The sequence below is a fragment of the Aristolochia californica genome, unplaced genomic scaffold (assembly GCF_029961685.1).
Source record: "Aristolochia californica isolate CCGP_79_NKW_82.1479 unplaced genomic scaffold, dmAriCali1.0.hap1 SCAF_5, whole genome shotgun sequence".
Classification (NCBI taxonomy): Eukaryota; Viridiplantae; Streptophyta; class Magnoliopsida; order Piperales; family Aristolochiaceae; genus Aristolochia; species Aristolochia californica.
In genome coordinates this window covers 2,180,695-2,194,952 of record NW_027182214.1, presented here as the reverse complement: position 1 = coordinate 2,194,952, position 14,258 = coordinate 2,180,695, and the positions used below count along the sequence as shown (strand labels likewise).

Below are 14,258 nucleotides of genomic sequence, written 5' to 3'. Positions count from 1 at the left end.
TCTTGCTGAACATCTTTCCTTTCTTCGTCTTCTTTTTAATTTTCTTTGGGTCAGTTTCCATTTGTATTTGTGTCCTATTTTTTTTGCCATGGGAGAAGAAAAAGCCTCAAATTTCCTTCATAATCATCAGTGTTTTCAATGGTATTATCAAAGGGAAGGGATCATGTCAAGCTGGTCATTAGTAGTAGGTCATTTACGTGAGCAAAGAATGTGAGTTGGAAGTCGCTGAAACCTTTTTGAGTGTTGTAAGATGGTATAATAGAAAAATGTAAAAAAAGAAGGAAACTGTATAACGTAGATTACATCAATGTAATTTCTGTTTGGCTCCCTGATTTTACAATGGTTTTAGTTGTAAAATAGCAAACTTGCTCGTATGTGCTTTAAATAAGTATTAAGTTCCTGAAACTAAAACGGAACTCTAAAATCTCAGTGAGAATGGTAAATTTTTTAATCATATTTGTTAAAGTTGGGTCCAGTGTCATATTTAAATGACTAACATAAGTTAGAAGGTCTCTTCCCAAGTGACAGGCACACAATCTTCTTATCTTGGATCTCTGTAGGACCATTCTTGACACTCCATTTCACTGCTAAGCCTTTTCTATGAGTTCTACACGTGGACAATATGGGTGGAAGTTCATCTGTTCTGATATCATGTTAAATGTGGGCCGAGGTCTATCCCAAATGACTTGCCAATGTAAGAGGCTTCTCTCCAATTAATAAGCACAAAATCTTTCTTATGTTGGATCCATGTGTAGCTATTCTTAACAACAGAGATTTCAAATAACATAAACTGCTTATTGCACAACTGCTTAACCATTGGTGTGTAGTTTTTTTGGTTTTGATTATAGTGCGATCTTGTACCAAGCTTAACTATAGTCACATTGTATTCCAGAGGCTGAAAAAAAAAAAAATGGAGGGCTCTGATAACAATGTAATCGAGGAGGCGTGTCAGGAATTAAAGCATTTACAATTTGATCAACATCAAGTTGTCTTGAATAATGGTTCTGTATGTATTTCTTTCTTCGGATACTTCTATGAGTTGGTCATGGAGCTCCATTCTCAATTATTTTGATGCTTATGACTTTGTTTTATCATCATCTTGGTCATGGACTGAAACTTTGATTCTGGTGCAATTTAATGTTTTGTGATTTTTGAAAACAGATCTTTCATCCACTTAAAATTATTATAATGTAATGCTGGATATTTTATATCACTGTTTACTGCAGAGGGTCTTGAGAAATGTGTATCTCTACATATATTTGGTGGCTGACATTTCAAAAGAAAAATTGGAGGCATCTTTTAAAGACTTCTAAAAGTTTATTAGAAAAAAAGATTTCTAAAAGTGTTCAGACAAAGAAAACTCACAATAATACTAGGTAAGGTTGCAGTGCTATCTGATCACCTTTAGAATGTGGTCAGGTTATTCCACACTCCATCTGTGCATCCGTTTAGCAATTTGTAGATCTTGGTTTCTACTTGAAATGGTAAAGGGTGAGTTGCTGATACACTAATAGAGAGCAAGTTGGTACTATCCTGATCTCTTCAAACTACTTACCTAGTCTCAATGGTGGATCTGTGTGTTTTCCAATCTAAGAACAAGAGCCTCTTTAAGGACTAAAAGCCAGAATATGGTGCTCTTGAAGGGTCTTAATCCCGGAAAGATCTGAGTCTTTAGTGTCTGTGATGCCAAACTCACCCAAAAATAAGATGATAATCTTCCACTCTTCATTGTGAATTACTGTTGCTCGATACTTCTATCATAGTTCATTCAGTGCCATCCCTCCTCTTACTGGTTTACCATCTAAAACCCTCTCATTTAGTTTTTGCAGTGTTGGAATTTAGGGGGAAATTTTCTCATATTTTCTATCATTATTTTTCCACACTTCAATAAATAGTGTACCGTTCTTAATCAAGAAAACAATTGTGATGCTTTTCTTCCTTTTCTTTTTGTGTTTTGTTTTGAAAAGTTTGTCATGTGGTTTGTCTTTCTTCATGTCTGCATGTGTTCCCTGATCAATTTTCAGTTTTATGTGCTAATAGTCAAGGTGTACATCATATATGCAGGAGTCTGCTGATAAAGGCCAAAATTTAAAGGGTGATTTTTCCTTACAGAATGATGACGAAGATGGACAAGGGGATGCCATGGATGGGTCAATAGGTTTTGCTAGTTATCTTTGTTCTTTTTTTTTTCTTTTTTCAGAAAACAATTCTTGTTTTCTAGAACTGTTTATTAATCACATATTCAGTGTATTCAATCAATAAGGCTCTCATGGTTAATTATAAACATCATTTCCACCTGGTGGTTGGGGGTAGAAGTAGAATATTCTCAAAATACTATTCGACATCATTTGGATGAAGGGTTGAGGTTGTTGTGAGTGACCTGATCCCAATAGTCTCATTTACATGCTTTGACTTATTGGACATACATGAAAGGATCTGTATTTTTTTCCCTTCTTGTGTACAGTCCTAGTGAATACCTAAACATTGAGTGAATACAGAATTATGCTTTCGTATTTCCAACTCATGAAGGGAAAAAGAGAGAAATATATTGATGTTTCTTATGGTTTGGTTAGTTTTCTATGGCACTATGTGAGTAGTTCAAATTTTAAGATTTTTTTTATTATTAAGGAATAGTTTCACATGGATTAATGAATATAAAGATTGTTAAGTTGGGTCCAAGTCCTATCCCAAAATGACTAGCCAACTTAGGAAACCTCTTTACCAATAAACTCAAGATCTTTGTACTCACTAATCTATGTGGGACTATTCCTTAACACTCCCCCTCACGTGTAGACCATCTTTTGTTGCTCTACGAGTGGATAATTTAGGAGTAGGCAGTTTAGGTGTAGGCCCTCTTTTGTGGCTCTACAAGTTGATAGTTTTTAGGTGTAGGCCCTTTTTTGTGGCTCTACAAGTGTATAGTTTTTAGGTGTAGGCCCTCTTTTGTGGCTCTACAAGTAGATAGTTTTTAGGTATAGACCCACATATGAGTACCTGCTCTGATACCATGTTAAAGTTGGGTCCAAGGCCTATCCCAAAATGACTAGCCAACTTAGGAAACCTCTTTACCAACTAATAAACTCAAGATCTTTGTACTGACTAATCTATGTGGGACTATTCCTTAACAAAGATCTTGAATTATTAGTTAGGAATGCGGCTTCCTAACTTGACTAGTCATTTTGGGATGGGATTTGGATCCAACTACACATGGTATCAGAGCAATAGTCCTGAGATGGAGAAGGAGAAGATGATGGAGAAGAAGGAGAAGAAGAAGAAAAAAAAAAGATTAGTTTTCTTTCTCATTGATGTTTTCTTGTCCTATCACCCATTTTTCTTGGAGTTTGCACCATCATAATAGACCTTCTGTATGAAAGGTCTTTGAGTCTAGTTTCCGTCACAAAAGAATTTTGGTAATTAGATTTTTCTGCTAAGATAAATCAACAGATGAAGCAGAAAAGGTCAGACAACAAGAAAGATTTGAGCGGCAGCAAAAAACTTCATTTTTTAGATGTTTTGTGTCATCAATAACGAGAATTTATATAGAGAATTATATCTCAAAAGAAACCTATGCGAGTCTATTTTCTTACCAACAAACCGTTTTTCAATTTGATGTTTTTAGTGAGAGATATCAACATTGGAAGAGTTAAAGGTCATTCTGGCATCCTGTTGTATGTAGAAATCTGAATTTTAAGCCGATATTTTCCTTCTCTTTTTTATTTTATTCTTGCTTTATCCAAGTATCCCATTTGCTTTTAAACTTTAGTGAAAGAATCCTAATCTTGGGTTTCTTCTTAGATGTGTGCTTTGAGATGGGTAACAAATTAGAGTTTTTCTCCTTTTAGAACTCTTCTTTTGGAAAGAGTATTGCCTATGGTGCATGGAATTTAGAATTCAGCTTATGGAAACTTTTTATATTTCAGTATTCGACCTTTCAACTCATGTTATGTTGAGTCTGTAGCCCTTGTTGATGTAAAAAATTGTTCACTTTTGTTCACTCCTTGCCCATAGGTCGAAAGGTTTAAGTATGTCTCATGGAAAAGGCAACATCCGAGTTATGTTCAAGGGTAGGTTGTGAAACCTCTAGTACTACTTCAGTTGGTTATTTTTTTATCACTTTGGAGTAATGCTGTAGACCCTCTACCTGGCGGAGCAGGAGTGTGCCCAAATCCAGTTTGAGTTGAATTGAGTTAGGTTGTTATGCATCCTTAAAAGTGGGTGAATATTTTGCTACTCTAAAAGTGGGTGAATATATAACTGCTTTAAAAGTGGGTAGGCTGGTGTCTCTTAACTTTTTTTTGACCTAAGGTTACTGGTGTTTGGAGTCTTTCTTGAGTGTCTAGGAGTAATGTTTTTTCTCTCATATATGTTATTGGCAAGCTGGGTCTCTTGGTGTCATGGAATCCTAGCTTGAGGGAGAGAAGTAGAATGAGAAGTACAAAGAAAGAAGGTATTTGGAAGAGCTTACAAGGAAGTGTTTCAAGAGGTGGTGAAGTTTTGGTCAAAGTTGGTGACTAGAGTCAAAGTTTTTTCAAGACATCCAAGTAAGGGGGAGAATAGAAGATGCAGATTTTGCAAAGTGGCAAAATCCAAGCTGAAGTCGAAGATCAAGTTGAACTTGAAAATCTGAGAGCCCATTACTTTTTGAAGACATTGAAGACTTAAGTATAAAACATTTTATGATTTTTTGCTTTGTTATACTATGTAACAAGCTGAAGTCAGAAACTCCTCCTGGTTGAGGGGGAGTGTTAGAAGATGTAAATTCTATTAACTTAGGTTTTTAGGAAAGTATTTTCTCATAGGATCTTATTTCTAGGGGTGTAAGGGAAGCAGGGGTATTAGTGTCTTTATCATTGTTTTATGTTGTAAATAGTAGAGAAGTGGGAACCCTAATTATCCTCTTCCAAAATTTAACACGAATCAATTCTTTTCCAGCCCTCTCTTCTCCCATGTTGCCTTTTTCTTTTCTTGAAAATTCATGAAATTTCACATACTATTAGAGCAAGTGCTCATACATGGGCCTCTACCCAAAACTGTCCATGTATAGGAACCACAAAAGAGGACCTACATGTGAGGGCAGTGTTAAAGAATAGTTTCACATGGATTAGTGAGTACAAAGTTCTTAGATTTATTAGTTGGGAAAGAGGCTTCCTTACTAGGCTAGTCATTTTGGATGGCTTTTGACCCCACTTTACATTTTATAAGAGCTCAAAGTTGTGAGACATTGATGAAGTTTTATAGTCATTCTTAATCAGATGAGTCAAGACAGTTTGTTAGAGTATAATTGCTTATTTTTAAGTCATTATTAAAAAGTGAAAAACTGATATCCTGCTGTTTTGCCCTATTCTTATGCCAGAACCAACAAAAAAGAAGAAAAGAAAAAACAAAAGCAAGTGAGTGCCTACCCTTTGAGAATTTTCAATGCATTAGAATTTATATTACTGTTGTTTCCTTTATAGACTAATGATTTCTGTTCATCTTGTATAGGAAGAAGAAAGAGCCAATTCAGCAGACAGATTCGCCGACTATTCCTGTCACTGAATTGTTTCCTTTTGGGGAGTTTCCAGAGGGTGAAATTCAACAGTACAAAGATGAGTAAGAGCGATCATCTTTAAATCAAGTATAGACAGCACACATGTTTGTATGGTGTCTCATTTATCACAGCTAACATGGCTAATGAAGCTTTTCTTTTTTATTTTCTTTTTTTAATTTTGAAAGAAAAGTTGTAGCTAATAAATGGCAATTGGCATGTTAATGTAATGTTCCTATCATACTAAAAGGAGCTCTTCCCTCCAATACCTTGTTGTGGAGGATGGCCCATCATGCTAGGTTGTATCTTTCTTCTTTTTGAAGAAAATTTCACACACTTCCCTCCAAAAAAAAAAAGAAAAAAGAAGTTAAAATGAAAGTGTTTGGCTCAATGACCACCTAGCTGGCTATCTAGTGTGAGGTCTTGGGATTCTGTCTCACCAGGTTTTAGGGTCATACATGTGCGTGGGTGTGTCTTTAATCAACTTTAAGTTAAAAAAAGAAAAGAAAAGGAACTATTGCACGTCTTTTTGATATCATGGGTTCACCATAAAGTTTGGTTTGTGCTTTGTAGGGGTTTTGCTTGTCCTAGATTCTCTTAAGTATCTATCTTGGCTCCAATCTAGGAAGGAGTTCTCTACATTCTCTGGGCTGTCGCTTAGGGAAAATTGGAGCACCATTGCTTAGTTGGGAGTTCCGTCGAAGCCTCCAAAAATGCAGGAATGGCAATCTCCTGATCCAGGATACATCAAGATGAATTTCGATGGCAGCTCCCTCGGCAACCCTAGTTTGGCTGGCTATGGTGGGGCCTTCCATGACTTGGTTGGTACCCAGCTTTTGTCCTATTCAGGTCCTATGGGCATAGCAGACTCCACTGCTGCTGAGCTTCAAGCCCTCCGTAGAGGCCTCATCATCTTTCGTGAGCATTTTTCTAGGCAGCTCGACATTTGGGAAGACTCTGCGGTGATCATCGGATGGTTCTCTTCTCGCTCTACCCCACCATGGCGTCATTGGGATGTTTACCATTCCATTTTGGACATTCTCCCCTTTATTACTTGTATTTGGTCCCATGTTCCCCGTTCTGCGAATTCTGTTGCAGACGGTTGTGCTAAGCAAGGGCCTCCCTCCATGCTCCTCTTGTAGGGACGAGGCCTGCCTAATCTTGTTTTGTTTCTGTTTTAAAGAAATCATCACTTTCTCAAAAAAAAAAAAAAAAGATTCTCTTAAATATCTATCTTGAAAGAACTTTATGAATTACTCAATATGGCCATGTAGACATCTGTCAGCAACAGCCAAAACTCTAGTTGCTATCATTCATTGAATTTGAATAATTGCATGTAAATATTCAATGGCTTTTATCGGCTGATATGTTGATTATGACTGAGTTACTTGAATGGCATGTTCAGATACAATTTTACTGTTATCTATGTAGTGTTGGTTGCAATTACTGTTTACTCTTTCCTAGGTTTCTTTCTTCTAGTTTTATTTTATAAATGTGGTTCCATTTCTCCTTTTCCAGTAATCTTTGGAGAACAACTTCAGAAGAAAAGAGGGAATTGGAACGCCTGGAAAAGCCTACCTACAACTCGGTTCGCAGAGCAGCTGAAGTTCACCAACAGGTTTTAATTTGATTTAACATTTTATTTGAAATGTTGACTACACATGCACACTACACCCTAACCCCAAACCCACTAAACTACCCAAGACATCCAACTAGAAACCCTCCCATGCCGCCAATGTGCCAAAGGCCGAATCCACAACTTAATTTAATATTTTATACATGCCTGGGGCTGAGATGTTAGCATCTTGATCTGGAAAGTTGATGTTAAAGTTTTTAAGGGATCTCAGATTATGGCATAATTTTTATGTGTTATTTTTTAGGGTCTAAATTACAGGTTCGAAAGTACATGAGGAGTATTATTAAGCCTGGAATGTTGATGACTGATCTGTGTGAGACACTGGAAAATACAGTTCGGAAATTAATTTCAGAGGATGGACTTCAAGCAGCATCACCTTCCCAACAGGATGCTCCTTAAACTGGTGAGGTTTATCTTATACGAAAATGCATGTTCTATCCCTATCTTACTGGGACACATTTGATCACACATTATTCTTATATTTATGTTTATTTGGAAAGCTTTTTCTTGATAGGGTTGCAGCACACTGGACTCCAAATTCAGGTGACAAGACTGTTACAATATGATGATGTCATGAAATTGGATTTTGGAACACAAGTAGACGGTATTTTTCTTGACCATGCTCTCCCTTTTACCATGCAAAGGACAACAATCCAACAAAAAATGTTCAATTTATATGTGATTTTAGTTTCGCATGGCTCTGTTTTGTGATTTTACTAATGTATCCTTGCTTTAACACCCATCTGTTCTTATTGCAGGGTTTATAGTTGATTGTGCATTTACAGTAGCATTCAATCCCATGTTTGATCCCTTGCTTGAAGCTTCACGAGAAGCTACAAACACCGGAATTAAGGTAATTTGGGTAAGGTGAATTTTTTCGAGGTATATTCTATCGAGGTTGATAAGTTTAAAAAAGTGTTGTTTTTATAAGGAAACTGTTGTAATATGTGTTTTGCCTTTATCACATTTGCTAAGGAAGTGATAAAGAACTTCTTCCCACAAAAAATTGTACTATTTCATGAAACAAATTTTTTATGCCAGTCTGCTACTGTACATAATTACGAGAATACTGAAAAGGTCTTATCCTTGGCATTACGCATGGTTGACTGTCAGAGCTTCATGCAATTATGATAACTTTTTTATCTAAAAGTATTTTAGTTTCATACGTGTTCTGACAAGTTTAAGAACTACAATCTGAAGTGTGTTGAAATTGTTAGGTATGTTTTTTGTAAAGGATGGAAATTGTTAGGTATGTTTTTTGAAAACGATGGAAATTGTTAGAATTGTACCACATAGATCCTGGATTAGTAGATCATGACTCATTACTTTGGAAAAAAAGGCCTCTTGGCTTCAGCAAGTCATTTTAGGATGGACCTGGAGATAACTTGAACTGAAATAAAGTTATTCACTGGACTGATATTTGGTTCTGGAAACATTCAGATTTCTGCTGCAATCAGATTATGCAATTTTTACTAATTAGTTCACTATCCTCAGGAAGCTGGAATTGATGTACGCCTTTGTGATGTTGGTGCCGCAATTCAAGAGGTCATGGAATCGTATGAGGTTGAGATTAATGGAAAGGTTTTCCAGGGTATGTTTGTGGTCTTACTTTCTCCCCTCCAATAACAAAGAATTCCAATCTAGGACGTTGTTGGGACCAAAATTTTAGCAGATGACATACTCTTTAGCTGTATCATTAATTGAATTTTGACTTTGCTCTCATATTGTTTTGAGTATGTCTGTCTTCTAAATTACATGCAATAACTGAATTAATTTTTAGGAAGAATGTATGCCATGTGTCTTGCATCTGATCTGGTTTGTTTCGGGTCACCTAAGTTCACTGTTTATTCTTGACAGTTAAAAGTGTGAGAAATTTGTATGGGCATAGCATAGGTCGCTACCAAATTCATGCTGGAAAATCTGTCCCAATTGTTAAAGTTGGAGATCAGGCAAAGATGGAAGAGGGTGAATTTTATGCAATTGAGACGTTCGGATCAACAGGTAAGAAGATTTATGGAGGGTCCATAACTACTATTTCCTGGAAATGGCTCTCCTTTCCAAATCAGCTTTTGAGGGTGCCATATTTGGAACAGAAGAGTAGGTCTGGTCCCAATCGTTGTAGAGGATATGACTGTAAAAATTGCAATCTTGTAAATATAAGCAAAAGCAAATTACTTGAAATAGGGGAGACCGGAGTCTGGTTGTGTGACCAGGTCCATTTCTCTCTTTTTCAAATCAGAAGTTTAATTTGAAATTGCCTTTTTATCCAAATCTAAACCTTTTTCTTTTATGTCTAGTTACACTCTTTGAAACAGTGGTTTCCAAATAACAGTTATAATGATGTAGTAGCAGCAAAATAGCAGAAGACAACGTTTGAAGGCCTATTTCCAATTTGATCTCATAATGATATCTATAAACTGAGGAGATGATCTGACCTGACTTAAATCAGTCTGGCTTATGTCTAATATTATTTAGGCAAAGGATATGTAAGAGAAGATTTGGAGTGCAGTCACTACATGAAATATTTTGAAGTTGGACATATACCACTGAGATTGCCTAGAGTCAAACAGCTGCTTGCTACTATCAATAAGCATTTCTCGACTTTGGCATTTTGCAGGCGGTACTTAGACCGCCTTGGCGACACAAAATACCTGATGGCCCTGAGGAACTTATGTGATGCTGGTATTGTTCGGGTAAAATCTTATTTTTGTAACTAGTGCATTTCTTATCAGTGTTGGTGATGATGATGGTGCTCATAATATGAACGATTTGCAGAATATGTTATGAGCAATGGCTGGTCTCGTCGAGGGCTTTGTCTTGTTTCTGTTTGGTTGTGTCTGGCTGCTTCTGCGTGTGCCGTCACTGCAGCATGCTTTATAGAAGTTCTCTTTAGTTCATTTGATCTGTCGATTGGTTGGATGCAGGTTGATCCAGCAACTCCCCCATGCAGGTTGATCCAGCAACTCCCCCCCCCCCCCCCCCATCTTCAGCACTCTGTACATTAGCTGTCTAATTCAACTCAGCATGGCTGTTTCGCAAAGCCCATTATCATACTTTAGCATATTTTGCTAGTTATGAATTTCATTCATCACAAAGATATATGAATACAAGTCCATGTTTGTGACTAACTAGATGATTAATTGCTTTTGCAGCCATACCCACCTTTATGTGATACAAAGGGCAGCTATGTATCTCAGTTTGAGCACACCATCTTACTCCGGACGACTTGTAAAGAGGTGATATCAAGAGGTGATGATTATTAATTCTCAATCAGTTAGATGCATTATAGAGCTGTTAGAATGTTTCTTGAGGTGAGCTAAAAACATTTGACAGTAATTATGCACAAACGAGTTTCATCACTGCAAAGCTTCATGGTACTAAAATGTATTGTTTTTGTATTTGTATTGTAGTAGTCTTGTCGAATCCAATGGCACCGACGGAGTACATAGTAGTATGTTCTCTGCAATATGTGCTGCCATAAACGTGTAGAACATGTGATTTCAATTGATGCTTCTTGCATTCAGGAGTGAAACTGTTGCATTTGGAGGATATCTAGCTAGTTCTCAAATACACCAAGCTGTTTCTTATGATATCTCTGTACAGGTGAAAGCATCAAATGAATCCTTCATTTACTGCAAGGCACATTCTTATTAAGTTGATACAGCAAAAGTTCGATCTGATTTGATTTATCTGATCTTATGTGACTCTCATGGTAAAGGATTCTCACACTCAAGATTAATATGATAGACTATTAAATGAATCTCATGGCAAAAAGTCCCCTACAAGTTGTCTTTTAGTTCTATTATTTCTTTACAATAAGTGCATCAAAGCCCAGACATAAATTACTAATTTTTCAATTACACCCTATGTATAACTCTTAAAAGCACAAAGAAGTATTGTGGAGAGGGATTGAGTTAGCTTAAGAGATCTTTGAAGGAGTGATTGGGTGGAGAGCATTGGTGGCACAATGTGCAAGGAGTTGGAGCTGCATCTGCTAGAGTCATCACTAAAATGGGATTCTTTGATGAGACGACGTTTCCGAGACACAGAACCAAGAAAAGTTTTCTTTTCAAGCTAAAGTTAACAACTCCCATCTTGAGGGGAGAGGGTTGATGAAACAAACACGAAAGAATCATGTCTCTCATGGTAAAAAAGTCTTATACAATAAGTCCCTTTTGTTCTATTAGTTCTCTATTCATGTAGTAGTTAGCTTGTTTGTTTTAAGAGTTCTACTTTGGGTTAGTTGGGAAATGGGTAGCTGAATTTTACTGTAATTCTAATTGTCCTCTATCTATGGCCTATAAATATTGTATAAACTTTGTGCTTTGGTTGTAATGAAATTGAATATACCAGTTAGGAAAAAAAAGGTAGGTTCCATAAAACTTTTTTCTATTTTTATTTAAGGTTCATAGACATATGAACCAACTTGTTTTAAGTGAGAAACACCACATAGAAGCCTAAGGGGTTATTCTTGTTTTAGCTTGCTTCCAAGTATAAGAATGTTATTAGATATTAACCTCCCTAGCTAGAGCAAATTAGTATGTCCTTTTAAACTTCTCTTAATTGGAAACTTCATGTTTAAAGTCTAGTAATGTAGGAAACTCTATCAGAGAATAATTTGCAAATTTTGTGATCATCTCGAGTGGCTTCGAGAATTGAAGTCAATTTGAAGAAGACATCAAATAGTAATGATTTTTTTTTTTGTAATTGTGTGGAGAAGAGCACCATCCCTCCACTTGAGTTCACAAGTTAATATGGAGATTTTTTTTGCAAATTAGGTGATCCTCTTGATCCATCAATCACTTATTCTCTTTGATATTTCTTAAGACAAAAACATTAAGAATTCCAAATAAGGAAATTCTTCACCAAGAGGATAGTTTGGGAAGTAGATAAATTGCATCAAGAGGTATGGGAGATTGGTTTGAGGTATATCCAAAATTTATATATAAGTCTAAGATTGTTTTTCCAAGAGGGTATACTTTTACCCAATGAAACATGTTAAACACTTGGCCAATACTATTCAAAAGACCGGCCTGTTAGGAGCGGAAGATATAAGTACTTAACTTCAGGATCATAATATCACACTCCACTTTGCGAGCTGACGTCCACGGCGGCTTAACACTTAACGACGGGGGACAAGTCAAGATCCCATAATCCCTTACACCCACCACGTCCGGGGCTCGCGACACCCGCGACGGGGAACTCCCCTCAGGGATTCGAACTCACGACGTGGGAGCCCGCTCTGATACCAAATGTTAAACATCTAGCCAATACTACCCAAAAAATCGGCCTGTTAGGAGCAGAAGGCATATGTACTTAACCCTAGGACCATAATAAAACACCACTAATTATATATCAATATATTCTTTAGCTTTCTTTAAGGTGTGTTTGAGTCCATAAAAAACAACGAAAAAATAGAAATAAAATATTTTTAATCGAATATTAATGTCCTATATTGAACTAAAAAATTACTAAGTAAAATATGAAATATTATGTAGCATATATTATACGAGAAAAAAGGAGGCTAGATTCAAGTCGAGCCAACTTTGATTGCACCTATCTTTCTCTTTTTTTTTTTAGAAAAAGCCAATTTATAAAAATGACATTGTTTCCATTTTATCGTTAAAAATTAATAAAAAAATAGAAGAAAAACATTTCAAATATATGATGAACATATGATATAGTAAAAAATTATAGAATAAAAATAAAAAAAATCTTAAGTTATTTAGTTCAAATTTAATGGTTAAATAGAAAATTAGGTGCACCTAAACTTACAAAGGACTTAGGTCTCTTTGTAGAAGATGATAAGTGAAACATATGGTTGCTACACCACCCACCCTTATGAATAAGCCAATATCATAAATTTTGGATAAAATCTATCCTCATTGAAATAAAAGGTTTTTTCTTCTATAAATAAGAGAGGACAAATATTTATTAGATAAACATATCGATATTGGTTTTTCACAATTTCATATCATGTGCCATATATAAATGGTAGACATATAGGCTAATATATTTAGTGTGAGACCTTACTAGAAAATTAAGCATAGAGTACTACTTAATAAATTGAGCAATAAAGTCATATTGCATATGTGGTTTCTTTTTCAATTGGACACTCTACATGAAATCAATCTAACTTTATTTGACATAATTCTACATTACTATCCAAAATAGTTGGTTCACTGACCATGGTTGCCTTTTGTGTTTTTTTGGACTAGTAGATCTGAATAAGTTTGGTAAGAAAGGGCCCTGTTAATCTGTATGAACTCAAACCACAACCACTTGATTTCTTTTTTGATTATTCTTGATTCTTCTTATCTTAAAGAAATGTTAAAAGGATACGAAAATGGGTCCAAAAAGAAAACTATAAGAAAAATAAACTAAGAAGCACTAAAGTGGTTATTAATCATTTTACCCCTTATTTTAATCTTTTTTATTTATAAAAAATAATATAAATGTTATAAATAAATTTTCTATTATTTTCCAAAGCATATAATGCTATCCAATACAATAATCAATATCGAAAAATCAGCCTTACATCATGACAACCTTCTTGAAATTTAAAATCTTCCCCCTTGACTCCACATTCAATTCAAACAAAACCGACATTAATAATTGTTTTCTATTATTTTAATGTGACTTGTAAGGCTGATTCCTACTTCACACAATATTTGATATCTATTTTGTCAAAAGAATGTACCACACTTGAATGTTCCCAAACATTGGCACAAGTATGACATTTTTTTATTATTATTTCAAATGTTCTCCTTTGTCAAACACCAAAAGATTGGACCAAATTAAGAACCCTCATTTGCCAAAATTAGTGATAAAGATTGTTGGTCATGTTTAACTTAGAACAAGTGTCACTAGGGATAGTGACACACCATGGGAATAATGAGACTACAAAATGGGGAACATTCAATTAATTTCTTTATCATCACAAAGATGTTTGAGAAAATGAAATCGAAAAGATTTTTGTAAAATTTAATCGAGTCGATTCAAGTTCTTTGACTTGTTGTAGGGTAATGCACCAATGAGAGAGGTGTCCCATTAGTTCCATGGATAGGGCATGGTGCACCATTGTTGTTCACTAAG

At 35.6% G+C, this 14,258-nt stretch overlaps 1 pseudogene; it reads left to right on the top strand.

The window, feature by feature from the left end:
* Positions 1–206: 206 nt before the first annotated feature.
* Positions 207–10,688, top strand: LOC137965489 (methionine aminopeptidase 2B-like; annotated as a pseudogene).
* The last annotated feature ends 3,570 nt before the right edge of the window (positions 10,689–14,258 follow it).